Here is a 20,124-nt window from a genome sequence, read left to right as displayed (position 1 = left end):
AAAACCATTTATTTCCTTCTCCTCCTCCCGCCACCCCCTGCCTTTCGTGGGCAAATTTCGCCTGAATTAAAAGATCCGGGGCTAAGATTGAAAAGGGCGCTTACCCTTAACGGTGGAGGACTGAACAAGGTTAGGGTGGCTGTGGGGAGGGAGGTGGGGGGTAAATTGGGGTTAAAAGCTAGGAAAAGCGGGTGTGGAGAACGGGTTTCCCGTTTGCAGACCCGGAGGAGCCGAAGGGCCGTGACGCTGCCCCGGCGCCTTGAGGTCTGCAGGAGGCGGCCGAGAACGGCAAGTCCCTTACCCTGGGGGTTGCTTGTGCTGTGCAGGGTACAGGAGAGCATTTTTAAGCATTTAGAGTTTCAGTCTCCAACTGAAAAGTCTGGAAAGCACTGTGATAGTCATCTCCCAATTTTTGTATCGGTAGACTTTCAGGTTTGCAGGGTTACTCTGAAATCTGTCGGTCCCTCATGCTACAGCTAGATTGGATCTTGAGGTTTGAATAGTCAGTATGACTAGAACAGTATTTAAGTCTGCTCTTAACTATTTGCTGAATCAGGGCCTTCTGCCGCATGTCTCCTGTAGAATAATGGAGTATTTTTGTATGTGACTTGGTTTTTGAAATAGTCTATTTGGATAATCGCACATGAAGCAGCTTTGGATGTGGGTGAATTCTTAAAAGGCGTGAGCTTGAGGCATGTGCCTGCCTTCTGCAAAACCCAAATTGTTGCAGTTTCTGGAAAGACCACTGTGAAGTCTAATGAGTTAACTCTGTTCCCAAGAAATGTGCACTTTTCCCTCCTTCACGCCTATAACAGGTGAAGGCAATTCAGTTATCGTGGTTTAAAACAAAAACGACTTTACTCACACTATCATGAATAATTTCAAGCATTTTAGAGCCTTTGGTTTCTGTTTGTTTCATCTGCACTCTCAATATGCTACGCAAAACTGATTAAGTGAGTTATTTCAGTTTCATTTTCAGTTTCACTACTGGAGTCTCAAATAGCCTGGGGTTGTGGGGTTTTTTGTTTGTTTTTTTTTTTTTAATCCAGAATCAATTATTTTAATTTCATTCTTATTTAGAAGTTTCAGGAAAGCTTTTTTAGTTACTACTTCTTTTTAGCATAATTTGGAAATCTGCTTCACAGAGGATACTCATCTGTGCAGGACAGTCTAGGTAAGCAGTATAAATATGTAGGCATTGATATGGATACGTAAGATTTCTGTATCTGTTTTTTTTTTTTTAATCCAGAATCAATTATTTTAATTTCATTCTTATTTAGAAGTTTCAGGAAAGCTTTTTTAGTTACTACTTCTTTTTAGCATAATTTGGAAATCTGCTTCACAGAGGATACTCATCTGTGCAGGACAGTCTAGGTAAGCAGTATAAATATGTAGGCATTGATATGGATACGTAAGATTTCTGTGTCAGTTTTAAGTGAATTTATTATGCACAGGTATTTACAGGATAGGTGCTTTAGCTTTGGACAGTATTCTAGGAACTAAAGACATTTTTCTCAGATGCTATCCTGTCTATATTTAGAAATTGCTTTTCTATAACATTCCAAACAGGCAAAACCAATACAAATTGAGCTTCTGTGTCATGTTTAGTTCTCCAAACTCCTGGGGTTCATACAGTGAAGAAGCATTAAAAATACTCTGGATTATGAACTGTACCTCATACTGGGAAAGTAATTATAAAGGATCCATAATTCTTGGACGTAAGTCTGCCAAGATTGAGACACTCAAGGTATAAACCTACTCCTTGCTGTTATTAAATTTATCTGTTGTAAAGTACAGCTCCAGAGAAATACTTTGTCACTTTCTGGATTCAAATAAAATAGCAGACATAAATTATGGCATTTTGTGTGCTTATATATAAAATATACTTACATGAAGAGTTTATGCATGCTGGTATAATTTATTTTTATCACTATATATGAGGCATCCCTTGCACTGATAAATATTCTTTGTGTTGTGTTTCCATTCCCCTAGTTACTGTTATGCTACAAAGTGGATGTGATTTCTTCTATTTAAAAAAGTTGCATAGCAAGAATGTGTTGTATTTCGGTAATCTTTCAGCTGTGATGAAAGCCATAATTATGTATAAAATTAAACCGAATATACTCTTGTGTCTTCTAGTACAGAGGCATAAAAGGGACACCACCTTGACGATTTTCATAACGTACACTTCCTTTCAGAGGACTTGTAGTATGTTTCAGCCTCTAAATACTTTGAGTTCTGTCACAACTTTAACATAGTTTTTGGTGAACCTCTTTGTTTCGTGATGAGTTGTGACCCTTAGGAGGCAAAAAGGCAGTCAGGAGACTGCTTGGACTTCCCCAAGATTCCTAAATGTTTCAAGAAATTTGGAATAATTTTGGGGAAGGAATGAAATAAGGGGGACACAGGTTAGATGCTTTCTGCTCAACCCGTCTGCTGTAAATCTTCTGAATGAGACAAATGGTTATATTGATGTAAACCTACATGAGAAATAAGATCCTTGTCTTTAATTTTCTTACGAACATTTTCATGTGTCATAGTGCTTATCGAAGATGATAAAATGAATTATGTACATATTTCTAATGAATTACGTACATATTTCTAGAAGCTATAGAAATCTGCATAAAATTACTTCTTTTGAAAGAGCACAAACAAAATTTTCGTATTGGATATCTGTAACTACACTTTTGTAACTTTTTAAAGTACCTCCATAGCTGGTTGCATTTTTCAGAATCTGAAGCTTTAGGTATTGCAATAATTTTCACAATGAGGTAGTATGTGAAAATGTATGTGACTGGTTTTGGAAGTTTTCATCTAAACCTTGCCGATTTTATAGAACAAATATTAATTGATCTATAAATAATGAAAAATTGAACATTAAATTGATCTAATGTCATGTGCCGTGAACTTGCTTTCTATAGCTCACATACTTGCTTCTAATTAAAGAAGATAGGATATCTTCTGATAGGAAGATCTGCAAAATATTCCTGAAAACTTCATAACTGTGAGTGTAAAATCCTTAAGTGAGGTCTCAGGCACTTATAAGGTTCTTGACTTTGGAAACAATCCAAGTGTTACCTTATAGAACCTGCATTCATATACTTTGGTGGCTCACACTAGGCTATGTGAAAGTGCTGCTGAGCCTGACCTTATGTGACTTTATCTCCCCCATCTCTTTAAAATAATTGAGACTGATTAAGTTGTCCTTGAATCCCACCTTGATATATCAGCTTACCTTCAATAGGGAAGTTCTTGCCCCTGAACTGCCAGTGGAAGTACTTCATTCGGAGTCCTTCTGTATTATTATTTGAAGTGTTATCTAACACCCTTTTTTCAGCACTTATAATCAATGGGGTTCACCCTTCTTCTGGAGTTTTTCTCCTTTTGGATTACCTTCTCTTTCCCTTTGAGCTGTTGGATGAAATCTTAGTTTTTTTGTCTGTTACTCTGGTTGCCAGGAAATTAGCACACTGGAAAATAGTGCTCTCATTTAATAAGCAAAATATGTGAACAGCACCTCTAGCCAGCTTGTTATTTAATAGGTAAAATTAATTGAAGGACTTTTTTTTTGTAGGAAACTCCAGCTGTAATAGAAAAAACAGCCTTTGTGCTAGTGTACTACAGTTACATCCTGCTTTATTATACATATGCAGCAAGATTTAGTTAACGTAGTTTATAAGTGGTGCTCACTTCACTGTGTAGTATAAACCAGAGGAAAAGGAATAACTAGATTTTAATTTTTGGTGTACTGCTGCACTTTTTACATTTATTTATTTATTTTTCAAACCAACACTTTATAGTGTTAAATTTCTACTTGTTTTCCTACAGCAAATCCTAACAATAAATGCTCAGAACTTGTACAGTAGATTGCTTTTTCTTAAAATGCTTTAGTCTTTTTCTACAGAAGACTACCATTCTAACCGCTAGTATGTAGTATCATTAAAACTATTAAACTTATGTGTGCGCTTATCCGACGCACACAGTACAGGGTTAGCTAGCTAAAATAAAAAATAAAAAACCAGAAGCTAGAAATCTTTGATACCTAAATAAATGCTTTTGTTATAGTTGTACTGTTTAATATCTGATCCTGGCATTTTAGCATATTGTAAAAACATGCAAAACCAACACTGAAGGTACAGAAGGAAAAATCTATTGAATTTGTACAAAATATACAACTACAGTAATGCCCCCTAGGATCTATCTTCTCAACTTACTGCATAGGTTGTATTTTGAGCTATGACAAGTGGTTTTGTTATGTAATTGTAGCCAATAGCTGCCCCACCACCAGAACACAGATAGGATTGAATGTTGCCTTTGTTGATCTGTGCCTATACTTGTAGGGGGCTGAAAATATTTTGAATTAGAAATTATATTCTGTACAAGCTTGTGTGTATAACATTAACCTTTCCTAACTGACAAGTGAACTTAGGAAAACTGCTGCAAAGATAAGATGTTTCTCAGCATTGTGCTTAAAGCTGAACTAAAGCTTCAACATGCAGAGAACACGACGCTTTAGTATAGAAAGGTTAGTCATGTATTTATTTTTGTTTAAATTTTTGTTAGAAGTAGTGACCGTTTTATGTAAATTATTATCCTTGCCGGTGTCCCTTAGTGTTGTGAAACAGCATCTTTCCATAAGATAAGTCAGCATATTCAAGTAGATTTAAAGAGAGATGGTTTCTAAAGCAGCTTAGTTTTGCAAGATACTTTCACCATAACTCAAAGTCATGTTGGACTGTACAGGCACAGGTATGCCAGCTTGTTCTGACCATTCGCAGAGGGGCAAGAAGTAGTTTAGGCAACTGGGATCAGAAGTTGCTGATTTTGCAGCTGCTGTCTCCTTTGTGTGGAGAAGACTGCTGGTTCTTGTGTGCCACTTCTAAGCAACTCCTGCATGCCTCATCATACAGGTAATCTCTGGTCTATAGTATAGAACAAATTAGCTTGCAGTTAAATCCATTGCAGTGTTGTGAAATTCAGAAGAGTTTTGGCATATTTTCTTTCTCCCCAGTGTTACCTACCCATTGTCACAAGGTCAGAAGTCAAAAATGTACTCTTACTTTCATTCATTGCACAAGTTGCCTAGGAGATTGCTGTTACAAGAAAACTGGTAAGAGTTCTATGCTGGAGTTTGCTTATGTGTATGCTGTCCTTTATTTTACAGTGTGAATGGGAGGTTAAAACAGCTTCCTATTTCTTCTGCATTAGAGCAAATAGCACCAATTCAGCTAAACATCAGTCCTCTCTAGATTGTCCTCTATTATGGCTTAAGTGCAGGAATTAATCTTTTTAGGCTATAAATTGGCAATCTTGTAAGCCCATTTTCTGCTTCTAGGTAGTGGAAACTTACTTTCTTGTCATTCTCCATTTCCATCTGATTTTGGGGATCAAAGGAGGAAACAAAGATACTGTCTTGCCCCTATGTTCTGTACTTGTATCTTGTTGCAAAAACAAGGAGATTAAGGATGTTATTAGATTAAAATACCTCATAGATGCTTCATGAGCAAATTTTGGAGATAATTTGCTCCAAAAATTTGGAGCTAAAAAAGCTCCTCATTAAGAATTAACTAACCATAAATAGAGTAAATGAGGTTTGTCATATGCTTGAAAGCTAACATTTTAATTTAACAGCAAGGAAAATTTTGGCAAGGATATAACAAACGTACTTACCTATTTGCAGATTGTCCACATGGTTGCCTGTTGTTTGTGGTTAGAATAATCCAGAATCGGAGCTTTGAACTAAGCATCTGTAGAACAGGTATTTCTTTCATTCCTGTAATGGTTACCACATTTCAAAATGTCATGGGCAGCATTAGCAATGATCTTTTTTTCTCCCTGGGAAATTAACAGAGGAATGCTCCCAAGTTGAAAGATCCATGATTTGATTTTAATATTGCACATAAATTACACACAAATGCAATGCATTTTTGGTGCTTATTTATTTATTAGTTGCACCACACCCAAAGCATTTGGTTTTAAAAGAAAAAAACCCCCACATGCTAAATAAATGAATCCCAAGATTTCAGATTTCCACTGTTAATAATGGGGCTTTCGTTTACTGACTATTACACACATTCAATTGTATAGAGGGCCTTTAGCAAGTGGAGAGGTATGTTTTGAAGGTGCTGGGAGTCTAAAGGTTCTGTTTAGTGATTTTAAAGATGAACACAGCAGTTTGACCATTTATAAAAATTAGTCTCTTTCTGTGCCTAAATGCAGATTTTCCAATCTGTAGACGATAAGGTTTTATATTTGTTGGCTACGTACACAGTTTTGTGTATGAAGTTCCAATTATTTTGCTTTGAATGTAAATAATAAGGTGTCATAATGGAACAGAATTTCACACAAAGAAACGGTGCATAGAGTTTTCCCTTATAATAACACTATTTCCAGCTGCTGCATTCCAATTTTCTTTTTACTTAAGAAGAAAAGCAACATTAACAACCCTGGATTTATTATTCTGCATACTGGCAGTAGTTCCACTGTATGCCATCTTGGGCCCAACTCTGCAGCTCTTGTTCTGAGTAGTTGTAATTCATTCATGTAGCCTTGTGAGTTTGCTAATTGAACTCTTGAGAGTGGAATTTTTAAGGACACCTTAATTTGCTGGGTAGGACAGTTTACCAGCAAAATTCTGTTCTGTGAGTTCTGCTGGTGTTTTTTCTCCAAGAGACAATCGTATTTTTGAATACTGGCATTTATACTTCTAATGTTGGGGGGGAGGGGTGTTGGTTGTTATTATTTTTAACCCATTTTTTACTTCTTTTATTTATTTATTTGTTTTATTGGCAATTAACCTTAATGGTGATGATAATTTTCACAGCATGATCATTGCTCTTTTAAAGACCAGGAACTATGTTAACTAACAACACAAAAGCAATTAAGCTAAATATCTTCTCCCTTCCAACTTGATATCTATTGCTTTCATTATGGACAACTGATTTTCTTTTGCACAATGTAGAGACTGCTAGTGATTGTTGCTGCTTCTGTTATGTGTTTCTGTACCTCTCTGTATTGATCCTAATTTCTTTCACAAGACTGCCGAGGAATATTTAACCAAGATCGTTTTTGTATCTTTTAATGGTTCTGACAGAGCCTCCTGACCTTGATTTATCCTTTTTCTCCGCCTTAATAATAAAACCAGTGTTCTGACCCAAAGTCCATTGGGGTACTGCCAACCACTATCAAGATTTTTATATATCTCGCTTTTGACTTCCTTTCCTTCAATAACCAGTAAGGAATGCTTGTCTCTGTTTCTTGTGGCTCTTTTTTGATGGCTGAAAATTTTTTTTTTTGATATTTTGCTTCTTGAAGGGTTGCACACCTATTGACAGTATCAATGTTTGCTGTCTCTATGTATGCTTTCTGTTCTTGTGCAGCTTTTAATAATTTTTAATTCCTCTTATAATAAATACTATTTTCCGTAATAACCAGTAAGGAATGCTTGTCTCTGTTTCTTGTGGCTCTTTTTTGATGGCTGAAAATTTTTTTTTTTGATATTTTGCTTCTTGAAGGGTTGCACACCTATTGACAGTATCAATGTTTGCTGTCTCTATGTATGCTTTCTGTTCTTGTGCAGCTTTTAATAATTTTTAATTCCTCTTATAATAAATACTATTTTCCGTAGTAGTTTGGCAATAGATCTGGTGCTGTAATTTGGAAAAACTTGCATCTAAATGGACACTGCTCTTTCCCAAGTATGGTTTTGCTGTTGTTATATATAATAGCTGGTTTCTTTTTAAAATGTATTCTTACTTTTCTTCCTCCTTCCGTTTTGAGGTATATGAAGTCTTTTTGTAAAAGTTGTCAAATAAGTCCTATTTCTAGTAGACTGTGTGTCTCTGATGAAACAGGTTTATTTCTAGTTCTTGAAAGCTTTTCTTTGGGTACCAGTTATGTATCAGCACTCCATATATTACTTTTTCCCTCTGCTGTTAATTTTCACCTCTGCTGTGCCTGTGTGTTTCTTTTGGGCAAGTTTCACGTTCAGTTTGTCTCAGGATAAGACAACTGAGAGGAAAGTCCAATTTATTATTTGTCAGCCCAGTCTTTCTATCTAACATCCTTAGGAATTTACTCATAACCTTTGTCATTGTATAATATGTACGTCTTTATACAGTGTCTTGTTCTCCCAGCTCAGTAATACACGTTCTCTGACCTGGTGTAATAGTTCCCGCAGCCCCTGTGTAACCTTTGCTCTCCGAAGGATAGATACGTGCTAGTCCTTTGCATCAGTCCTGTGCTTGTGGGTGCTGAACTGATTTGGTTTGCTGCCAAACAGCTCAGCCCTCTTGTTCACCCCTGGGCATTGATTGGCTGCTGTGCATAAATATTAGTTCACTCAGGTTCTCTTTCACAGTGTTGCCGTATACTGCAAATTGCCCACTCATGTTAGGGCATCTTTTTGAACATTATGTCTTTAAAATTGTGTTCTGCTTTAATCGGTCCATTTGGGTGTAATGAAACTGTGACAGAGTATGTATTCAAGCTAATAGACCCTTATTTGATTACTGACCAGTCATGAGAAGAAGTGTCTTTGTTAGATTGGGATGTTTTATGAGTTTGACCCTGGTACTGTTCATTTGGTAACATTTCTGAGGAAGAGGAAAAAATTTGCACTAACGCTGGAAGAAGAATGGAATGAAAGATAGTATGTGTTTAATGAAAAAAAAATGGGATTATAGTGTATCAGAAGGGCTGAAGTGGGAGAAATTAATGGGTTTAAGGTGGAGCATGAGTACACTGAGACATAATTTCATTTGAATAAACTCATCAGTGGTAAAGATTTTTTTTTGTTTTTGTAATTTACATACAGAAAGCTCCTTTGACTCATCTCTTCAGGGCAAAAGAGTAGACCCATGTAAGTCTGTAAAGTGACATCACCTTGGATAATGTCATCATTCTGCTACAAGACCGTCACTGCAAAAAGTTAAACCATGTGAAATAATGGATCTTTTTTATGCTAGGACTGAATCCCCTCTGTAGCATTATATTATTATTGGACTAACAAAACATTCTTTGCTTTGTGGGTCAGGGGAGATGGAGCCACAAAGAGTGTATCACAATGCAATAAATTTCTAGTCTTTAAAAATTAAAAACAGTGTTTTGTGGGGAACATATTTCAGGAAAATGAAAATATTTGGGCCACTAAGGTATTGTAGTATATCGAATTGTTACTCCGCTGCCTAATAACTTGCATTGTTATTATTGTAGTAGATCATATGTTTGTGATATTTACCCTTCTCCCATTTTTAATTTGAACGTCTTCATTTTCCATGAATGAAGACATCTAAGAGTAAAGAGCAAGAAGTAGCATTGCTATTCTGGTTTTGTGTGTTCTAGAACTTTTTAAGTGGCAGTTGATTGCAAATTGTACAGTGTTGCAAAATTTAGTTTCTGAAAATGTCTGACTCACCGTTGACTTTGCATAGTTTACTGTTTATCATGGCTTTGCCTTTTTCAAAAAGGAGGTGAACTATTCCCCTTCCCTCTTTTGGAACTTGTTACAGAGGGCAGGTAATTAGTGTGTGCACTTGGAAACACTGTAGAATAACAAGATAAAATTGAAGTTCTAGGTTCTAAGGGAAATTTAGTTTCTGAAAATGTCTGACTCACCGTTGACTTTGCATAGTTTACTGTTTATCATGGCTTTGCCTTTTTCAAAAAGGAGGTGAACTATTCCCCTTCCCTCTTTTGGAACTTGTTACAGAGGGCAGGTAATTAGTGTGTGCACTTGGAAACACTGTAGAATAACAAGATAAAATTGAAGTTCTAGGTTCTAAGGATTAAGTTTAAAAAAAAAAAAAGTTTTGCATCTTTGTACCACTTGCTGTACTATGCCAGTTCTACCATTTTTTTTTCATTAAAAAACCCCTAGAGTTCTCTCTTACAGATTAAAAAACAAAAAAGGTTTTGGTTTCACCTGCTAATTGTATTCAAAGTTTTAAAGAACTTCTGACATGTTTTTTAGCTGCCTATTACCTGAATCTTCATGCCTTTAGAAACAGCTGCATCTCCTAAAAACTTCACACTATACCACTGCAGAATTTCTGGGTGGCTGTGATCTGTCACAGACAACCTCCCCTGTCCAGGCTGGTCCCTGAACTGCCGTGAGGAGAGCTTTCTGGAGTCTGCTGTAGCACCGTTACTGCTGTCCAGACCATCCTTTTCCTATGGAAAGAAGGATGGTGGAGAGAGGAGGCAGTCTACACATATGTTGGGACAAGATTTGACATAACATATGGCCTGAGTGCTTCTGTGTCCCAAGGTTTAGAAATAGCCTATGATTTCCAAAATGTATACGTTGGACCTACAGAAGTAACTGTACTTACTAATGGCAGTGTTAACAACATGTAAGAGTATATCCCAATGCTTATGTGTATATGCAAATATACTTTGTATAGCAGTCTTTATGTGGCATCTTGGTCTCTGAGAAAACTTCTGAATTTTGATGGCATCTTGGGAAGTGTCATAGCAGTAGGAATTTTCTTCTTTTATGTTTATTTTTGTTGTTAAGGTTTTTCTAATACTATGCTCTAAATTCTGCAGTTATCATTCCCTGGGTATCATTCCTTGGATATGTTATGTTAGTATTGCTTTTATCTCAAATATATTTCATAAATAGGAGAAAGTCTGTGAAGTGTTCATCATAGTATTAGGCTTTCTGTATATGCTATTTTTTTTTCTGGGTATCTGTTTATTTTACAGACTTCAGAGTCTTTCAAATAATATTCTTTCAGTTTGGAAATTTCCAGTGCTCTACAAACCCCTGCAATTCCTGGATAAAGCTTTAGAGATACAGGGGATGTCTTTTCATGTGGGTGTATGTGTCCAAAAGGACAGGATTTCTTCCATTTAAAGTAACTATTAAGATAATGAGCGGCTCTTCAGTAACTCTGAAGTTGTCAAAAGAAAAATGCCTTAAAAACATGTCAAAATTTCGTTGAAGTCTTTGCATAATGGAGAGTTAACAATAAAACTGGATTATATGGTTTATGAATTAACTAGGCCTTGTTTTTCCTTAATCAAAGCTCTTGGCTTTAGGAGTTGGCATTTCAGGATCTGTAGCTGGTACCTGTCTGCATTATACTGGTTAAAGCTGCTCTCTACATAAATCTTTCTATGTTTCCCCCCGCCTCTCCCCCAGGCAGTAATACAAGATTAAATTGTGTGCTAGCATGTTTTTTCTCTCCTCATTGCCCTGGTTAATTGAGAAATGGCTGTATGTTCGTAGAAGTTTCTACTAAGAGAGGAAAAGGAAAGCCATATTCTAAGATTTATAGCAAAACCATGGAAGTTATTCCCCTCTTCATCCATTCCCTTTTCTAATACTGTAGTTCAACGTAGAATAGATTCATGTTTTCTTTTTCTTCCTTCTGTTATAATTGCAGCTTTCAGGGGACTAAAACAAATACTCCTGTTTGACCCAAATGTTTCTGTATTTGTATATAAAGAAAAGGAAGGCAGAATACTTTTTTTCCTATGTGTACTCTTCAGTAGATATTTAGTTACCTTTCTCTTCATAGTATCTTGCATACTGAAATTGTGAGCTTCAGTTCTCTGCTTTATATTTTAATTGTATGTACAAGAAATTATGTTTCATTGATGTTCTAACATTATTCCTAAGTATATCTCAAAAGAGTTAACATAAGAAAAATACTTTCAGTACCCATTCATTCTTTCTGGGTTGGATCCTACATTTACCTTTCTTCTCTCCTCCTGTTACTTTAAAGCAGTCGTCTGGTGCTGTGGATGAAAAACAGACTTGCTTTTGAAAAAAAATACTGCAAGTTTAGGCCCAACTGAGATTTGATCTGATTCTCCTAGAAATTGTTCTCACTAAAGTCGTGAAATCCTCATCTTACCTGAGTCGTCTTGGCTTGGCAGCTGATTTGATAGTGCTCATCAATAACTTTTCCCCAAAACCTTGTTCTTTCATGCCATTCTTTTTTTAAAGATGAGCGCAGCATGGAAATACATCATTCAGAAAGATTATATTTATACTCATGAGTGGTTACAAGGTGCCCAATACATAGGTGTTGTACCATATCAGAAGTGTAATAAGGTGTACCTTACAGATACCACTCTTTCCATGGATAGAACTAAAGGAGTTGACACAGATGTTATAAAGTCCTATGGTTCTGTTGAAATAACAGTACCTACGCCTTTTCTCCAACCTATGAAAGTTTTTATCGATAGTATAGACCCAGAAGCATAAATCAAATATTCAATAAAATAGTTTACAAAGATCAATGATTACAGGTGTTGTATAACTGTACTTAATGGTAGTCTAAGTTTGAAAATTGTATTACCCACTTGAATTGTCTATAATGGAGCCTTTGAGACAATTATAGACTACCAAGGAAATTATTTTTTTCACAGTCATGATGATGCATTTTAATGGCTTCAGTACTGACAATGTAGATGCTTCCCAGTTCCAATTCAAGACCTACTTAAGCTCCTCTGACGCTCCATGGGAGGGAGTTAAATTCTCAAGAGACATGCTAGATTTTCTATAATTAATAATAATAAGGTAGAGGGTACTGTCAGAAGAAATCCCTTTCCTGAAGAAAACAGCTTTAGTTCTTGTATAATTTCATTTTATTTATTTGTTACCGGCAAAGTTTTAAAGCTCTAGAAAATATAAGTTCATAACAGAAATAAAGTCAGACTGACAGCCCTGTAGCAACACTGCCACGAACTGTGTCAACCTAACACAAGAAAAAAACCTCCAACCTCTTCGTTTATGACAAGCTCAGTGACTAAAGCTGCCCTTTACACTTTAGAGGGTAGACTGCAGCCATGTTCAACAGTGTTCAGCTCTGTTTTCTTTGATTGCAACATCTCGTACGATTTGATTCTTACATTAATTGTTAGATTTGCTCTTCAGACAACAGAAAAAAACAAAAGGCTCTTCAGCTTGTTTATGGAATATCAAATTTGCATTTTTGTGCAAAGTCTTCAGTCTTTTTGAAAACTACTGTCCAGAGGCTATTAGAAAGATGTGGCCTATGGTGCGTTTGGCTCTTTTCAGCTGTTTAATTATTACTGCAACTTGTGTACCTTCTAGTTCTTTTTTCCTTACATTTAGGAAACACATAAGTTACCCTGTTTAACTGGATATGCAGCTTTAACTATATGCCTAGGACATGGTAGTCCTTCTAAAAGTTTCAAAACATAAGGGTCAAAAGGTATAGCCTTAGGACTTAATCTTTTTGTCTACAAGTCATTTAAGTTCAAGTGGCTCAGTTCAGTGTATTCAATAAATGAAGCAGACACTTTTTATTTTGCTGATTGTAAGCTTGATTTTAGATCAAACAAAAGGAAATTACCAGAATGGGGTCAGGGAAGCTATTTATTGAATAGTGTCTCTTACAAATGGCATTTTTCAGACTTATTTCATATTCAGGTGTTAGTAACTTCTGCTTCATTCTAGATTTTGTGTGTCAGATCTGTTTGGATACTGCTGAATACGGCTGTTCATAATCGTTTTCATAGTTACTATATATAGTTGCATAAGTCATGCTTATATTAACGGTTTCTAGCTATTATTTTTGCCACACCTTGTCAGGTGTTAATCAGAGAGACTAATTTTTTTCCTAATTTCCTTAAACTTCTCGCCCCTTTCTAACTATGAAGCTGCCTGCAATGCACCTTCAAAAACAATTTTCCCGTTTACAAGCAGAATGATAGCAAATTGTTGCTATGGAGCAAAGAAATTTTTGTTGTAAATCTAATTTCAGGTTAGTTACTGTGGAATTGGAAATGCATACCTTACCTAACATATTTATATTCAGAAACTGTGAGCTTGATTGTCTCTTGCTTGTACCATTGTGACTTAATTGATTTCAATAGATTTGTACCTAATTCTGAGTAGTGAGAGAAAGGCTACTGGAGGTTTGTTGTTGTGTTTTTTTTTTCTTTCTTTAGTTTTTGGTTGGAGGGAAGGAAGTTGGGGCTATTTTTGGAAATAAAGTAAAAACCCTCCTCTTACCTGCTTGTTGAGCGTGTACTTTGCCAGCCTGTCTTTTGCAAGTGCTGTTGCAGTAGAACTAAGCACACCCCAGTGAAGTAACTCCTGTGTCAGGCTTATTAAATTCCAACCGCAGGAGAGTGAAGCTGCTTGTGTCTCAAGATGTAAACTTTGACCTCGGCTTGCAGAACTGAGGTAGAAAGGAAGAAAGATTGAATGAAAATGGAATGACTCCTAGTTCGGTTCACAATATCTGTTTTATTTTTAACACATTAATCATATGGAAGAATGAAATGATGGACTAAAGTTGCTTGCACTCTTTGAGTCTCTGAACACGTATTTTTTATTTCATTTAGTAGGATACACAGCAGTGTTTCTTGTAACTCTAAGCTGTCACACTCAAAACAGAATTGCAACATAACATTTCCATTATGTCCAGAACCACTCTAGCAAAATAAGATTCAGCCTCTCCCCTTTGAGATAGCTGAAAATATAACCTTAATAGCTACCATCAGAGAGTCTTCTTCCAACTTTCTATTTCTCCTGTAGTCCTCATGTGAATTGGGTTCACTGATGTGTTAGTGAGATTCTCTGTCTGAACCTTTTTGTAATCACTGTATTCTTCCAGGATTGTAGTGTGGATAAGTTTTATGTCTTTTTGTAAAACATCCCTGGTACTGTTTTGGGTTTTTTTCCTCTGTTTTAAACAAGAGGTAGTAAAGTTTAGGTTAAGTGGATTTTGATGTTTGAAGACGTTATGCTAGTTTGGAATTGTCATAATGTGCTAAAATAATACTAGGTCAGTTTGATCCAAGCGCAGGACTTAAGAGGCGGATCTGTTCTCAGTCACCTCCTCCCTGCCAAGGAATGCCACTCTTGGAGAAGCTTTAAAAGCTAAAATGTTTTACTTGAAAGTTGGGACTGGGTCCAGTACATCCACCTTTAGGTACCTGATGTATGCCAAATTTTTAAGTGTTCTCTATAGCACTTCTACTAAAATAAAATCATTTTTGTGTGCAGTGAAGAGATTGATGCTTTTTTTTTCCAGATGGAGGTCCCTGGGATGGTTTCAAACTGAAGTGGTTTGAAACACTTTCACAGGTATTTTGCATCAATTGTTTAATTTTGAACTGTCTCCTCCACGTCTTACAGGAACTGTAGTTGATGCCTCATATTTGCATTTGTTTTTCAGGCTTCCTAATCAGTCTGCATCTGCCGTGTTAAGTAGAGACTTTGTATGATGGGAGGTAGAGTACTTGGGCAGATCACACAACCTTGTATAACAATTTTCACAACGGAAGCCTAGCTCAAAATATGCTGATAAGATTTTTCCAGTTGATAAAGGCTAACATATTCTCTATTTTTAGTGTGATTGTAGATACTATTATTACTAGGTAGACTACATCTTGTATGCAGAGAGGCCAAAGATTTTCAGCAAAATTTCAAATACGTACTGGGAGGAAAACTATATAGCTCTTCAGCAGCAGGACTGAGAATTAGTGTGTAAATACTCGTGTAGAAAATAAAAGGAATCCTATTAACAACTGTTATTGCATACTGAACTCTGTAAGTGGCAGTTTATTGGGGAATATTAATACAAAGATCTAGTACTAATACAGTCTGACTGCAGTTGAGTAGCAGACTGGCTTCTTTTCTTGGGAACAGCAAGAGTTCCTTTTGCGGTACGAGGTGTCCTCAGCACACAGCATCTGCTGTTCAGCTGCTGGAGTGCAAATGGCATTTGAGCTCAGAAACACAAAAGCATTGTGGGCTGGATGGTGCTTTGAGCAACCTAATCTAGTGAAAGATGTCCCTTCCCATGGCAGGGGGGTTGGACTAGATGTTCTTTAAAGGACCCTTCCAACCCAAACCATTCTATGATTTAGGTACCTATCTCAGTGGGTTCAATGGGGCTTAGTTAAAAGCTTCTATGGCCAAGTATAAGTTTTTATTTCACCATGCCAATTATAAGCAAGCTGATTATAGTCTAAAACAAATTACAGTCTTCCAGTAGTTCTGTGCTTCTACCCATGGTGTTAGGAAACAAAAAGAGCTTGTGTACTGTCAGTTGTGATAGTCCACTAACTTTGAGTGTTCCCACTCTGGGCTGCAGGCTGTATTTGACCAAGGAGTCAGTGAGGACCTGCCTCTGGCTTACCGCCGAGTCTGGAGGTAGGACAACTCTTGCTGTTGCCACATGAGGTTTTTCAGTGCTCTGTGAGAATAGCCCTCTATGTTGATCCTCAGCCCCAGATGGGAGGCAAGGGCTGTGGTCATGCGACTTCAGAGGAGCCTGTGGCTCGTCTGGGTAGAAGTCTACACTTAACACGTGGTGTTGGAAGTCCCTTAAATTGGTATCTATACCATGGTTTTGAGGTTTCATCTACAGTTTTCAAACAAACAGTGATTACAGCTCATAAAACATAATTTTCAGTTTGGCGTATCACACTTGCCTTATGAATCTCAAAGGTCTGATTCTTTTTTGTATTTTAGATTCTAGTTAGGATTAGGAGTTCTTGGTATGTGACTATTAAAGAGATACTGTGATCAGGTCTTGCAGTATTTCTGACACTTTCCTCTTGACTGTAGGCAGTCAGCAATGATAAAATGTCCTCTCTCTTGGAAAATCATGCGCATTGCTGATGTTTGGTTTTCTCCTCTTAGTGTTACCACCACAGAGAAGTTGCTCCATCAGCAGATTTACTTCAAAAATTTTAGGCACTCTTGAGTGGATGGAAGAGATTAGCTTTATTAATCTGTAGTTCTTTACACTTCCTTTGTGGTAGTATGTTTAACACATGGCTGCAATTAAGTTTAGAACATTGTCCAAGGCCACACTGGAAAAATAATGTTTTTCTTTTCTATTAAAGTCACTCTGTCTTTTGAAATTTTTCCACTGTTTAGGAAACGGACTTTTTGGACGGCATTACAGAAAGTGATTTAGAAACAACTAACACTGAAAGTCAAACAACTTGAATTCGCAACTCGCCTAAGTCTTTACATATATGTAGTCTCCTGGGCAAGCAAAAGCTTTCTTAGAAAAAGGAAATCGGTGTTAGATGAGAACTGTGGCATGCTGAAGAGAATTTTCTCTTTGGTCTCATTTTGTTGGTTGTTTTTTTTTTTGAGAGAGGAATAAAGTTTTCTGACTCTTTTTTCCCCTCTCTTGACTGTTCTTTTTTCCATTGTTGCTGGTTTAGGTTGTGGGTTAAACAGAACAGCTCTGGGATGTCTGTTCAGGGAAGGTTATGTTTCTTATTGCTTTTCCTGGAGAAAGTATATCTTAGTTAAGAAGATGTATTTGGTTATTCTTCTGCTGACTGATAACATAGTGACCCTTTTTGGTGTCATCTACCTCGTGCTTGGTAGTTTTATCCAAGTGCCTTGGAACATCTCATTTCAAAACAACTTTTTAAACCCTGTTTTGCATTCTTCAGATCAGTGAACTGCTGCCATGCATTGTCAGCAACATATCAGGAAGAAGAGATACCCCCTTGGTGAACGGCTAACTTCCTTGTGAATGTGCTCTAAGCTGTTCTTCCCCGAGCTAGTAATTGCTCCTCTGGATGAGAACAGTCCTTGTGTAATACTGTCGCCTTGTTATAGTAGCTCATATGCTAATGACAGTGTAACTGTTACCTGACTTGGCCTTGTCACACACGTTTTAAGAAGCTACGTCTCTGTTAGCCATAGGTTTTGGCCCAACAAGCTGGATTGTGCAGGCACCATATCAACTGCTGTTTGCATAGTTCTCTTTTTAATGGTTAAGGGCCTGCGTGAATGCCTAAGAAAGCGTATCAGGCAGTTTCTATGAATCAATAGCTTTTCTGTTTTTAAACTAATGAGATGCTGTCACATAGTTGATATTTAATAAGTACGGTTTTAGAATGTTTTGAATTAAGTCATATATATTGCCTGCTATTTCAAAGTTGGGTTCCCTCATGCTCTGGAATTGAAAGACAGACTTCTCTTTACTTCTTCATGTGTTACTTTGTATTGGAGGTGGAGTATTTGTTTACAGCTGCACATCAGAAGAGTGTTTGCATGGTTTATTCGTGAACTGTTTCTTTCACTTCCCTGTGGCATAAAAAAGAAGGATAAGGTGCATATGTGAATACAAGATAGCGTTAAGATATGTCTGCTGTATTAATGTAAATGAAAAGCCTTTTGAATTTATTCAGAAGCTTCTTCCCCTCCTCATAGAAGTAAAATGTTTCTGTGCATATAAAATGAGAAATTGGCTTCCTCTGTAGCTGCCATTGAAGAATTCTCCCAGTAATATAAGCCCAGAGGGGCAAATATGTGATACTCATTTGGGAACAGTTCTATGTGGCTATTATTTTTTGGGCACCAAACTTACTTTCTTTTTAAGCCTGTTAGCAATAACTTGAATTCATAGTAGGATGTCTCGTATCAGAGAAGGGCAAACAGACTGACAGCACTTTGAGTGAGTTAGCCAGTGGCAGTGTGTTTCGCTGGACTTAGTGAAGTAATCACCGTGTAGCATATTCGTATATCTTGGAGTGTACTTATATTAATATTCTAGTACAGCAGAAGAAAAGAAATGGATTTGCAAAAATTAAAGCTCCAGAACAGACTTCTACCTGCTCCCTACTAAAATGAATAATGGATCATTTCAGTGATTTTTTCTAAGTGCTAATCAAAAATATAATGATTTGCAAATCATTGCTCAATTAACTTGGAAGCACTAATTTTAATTTTCAGCAATTATGGTAATTATTTGTTCTTTATCTTTGGAAGTTATGGTTTATCAATCACGTAAAATGGTTTACCCAATAACTTGCTCTTTATAACTAGCTTACAATTTTGAAGTAGCCATTGTTTTGTGCTTGCTATTTATTTTAATAGAGGCTTTACTTTCCTTTAACTTCCAGGTAACAATAAGATGAACTTAAATGGTACTGGTTACGAGAGTAGATCAGCTGAAAGATACAAGACATGAATACTGCAGCAGCATTTCCTTTGGTTTGATGGGCCAGACTGCCTTTAGGTTCAGCCCACCTGGTTGGGTATATCAGCACCACATGCCTTGAAATTTAGGCATGGCTCAAATATTTGGTTGAGCATGCATAAAAGCAGTGCTTATTTCCTCCTATGACAGTGACTGAAGTGGGTGTCTGTAAGGTGATAAATTTAGATTTAGTTTTTCTTTGTAAGCAAGTTCGTTTGGAAGGAATGGGGGGAATATTACAGCAAAGAATAGAACATTCCTGTTCCTCATCTCCTCAGGAGGCCTTCTTTGCTAAGGGGTTTGAACTGACATCCTTTTAATGAGCCCTTAAGTCAACAGGCTCCAGGTTGATTTGTATTCACTGGCTAGCACTCATCTGAGTTTTATTCTTTAAAAGGCAGCTTTTGCCTTTGAAACACAATACTATATATATACACACACACACTATATATGTATATATAAAAATATCTTTATATGCTTTATATATATATACAAGCATATAAATGGTTTTTATGTATATATGTGTCTGTATATATATATATATATAACATAATAGCATACAAAAATCTCATGGGATGTTAGAGAAGTAGGCTCAGGCCCTAAGGGTAGCTTGAAAGGCTGAGTCTCATTTTTTGGACTAGTGCTGTAACACTTAGGCTATTGTGCAAAAAGTAATTTCTGTTGCCTGCCTTCCTCATCCCCACTATTGCTAAGCTGCTGTAAGTGATTTTGAGGTCAGCTATTAAACTGCTGTTTTTTTCTCCTCTTAGCCATCATGGGTAACCATAGTCATGCATTTTTAAAATATCTTTCACAGCAGTGAAATTGTGAATGGAGGGATGTTGGGAGGGAACTGCAAGACTCACCTTTGGCCACAAATTGCAAGATAGTTGTCTACTAAAAGTAGATAGTTTATTTAAAAAAAAAAAAACTTCACATTCTCCTTTCCTTTTTTTCTGATTGTTTTGGTAACTTAGGAGCCTTGAGCTCTAATTCTTCAGTGGTTCTGGGTGGTTTAAACTAATTTTTGCAATTTCAGACCTGTTCCAGTGACAGTTGTATAGCTGCTAGTCTTTTGCATTGCTTATACTGGTTTTGTCTGTCTTGTTTGACTGCTGACATCTTAAGGGGAAACTCTCAGATTCCCACTGAAAGAAATGGTAGGATAGAAAAAGAATGA

Source organism: Aptenodytes forsteri, unplaced genomic scaffold (assembly GCF_000699145.1).
Source record: "Aptenodytes forsteri isolate BGI_AS27 unplaced genomic scaffold, ASM69914v1 Scaffold200, whole genome shotgun sequence".
NCBI classification, from domain to species: domain Eukaryota; kingdom Metazoa; phylum Chordata; class Aves; order Sphenisciformes; family Spheniscidae; genus Aptenodytes; species Aptenodytes forsteri.
The sequence above is the reverse complement of the archived record's forward strand: the minus strand, read 5'-3'. Positions refer to the sequence as shown.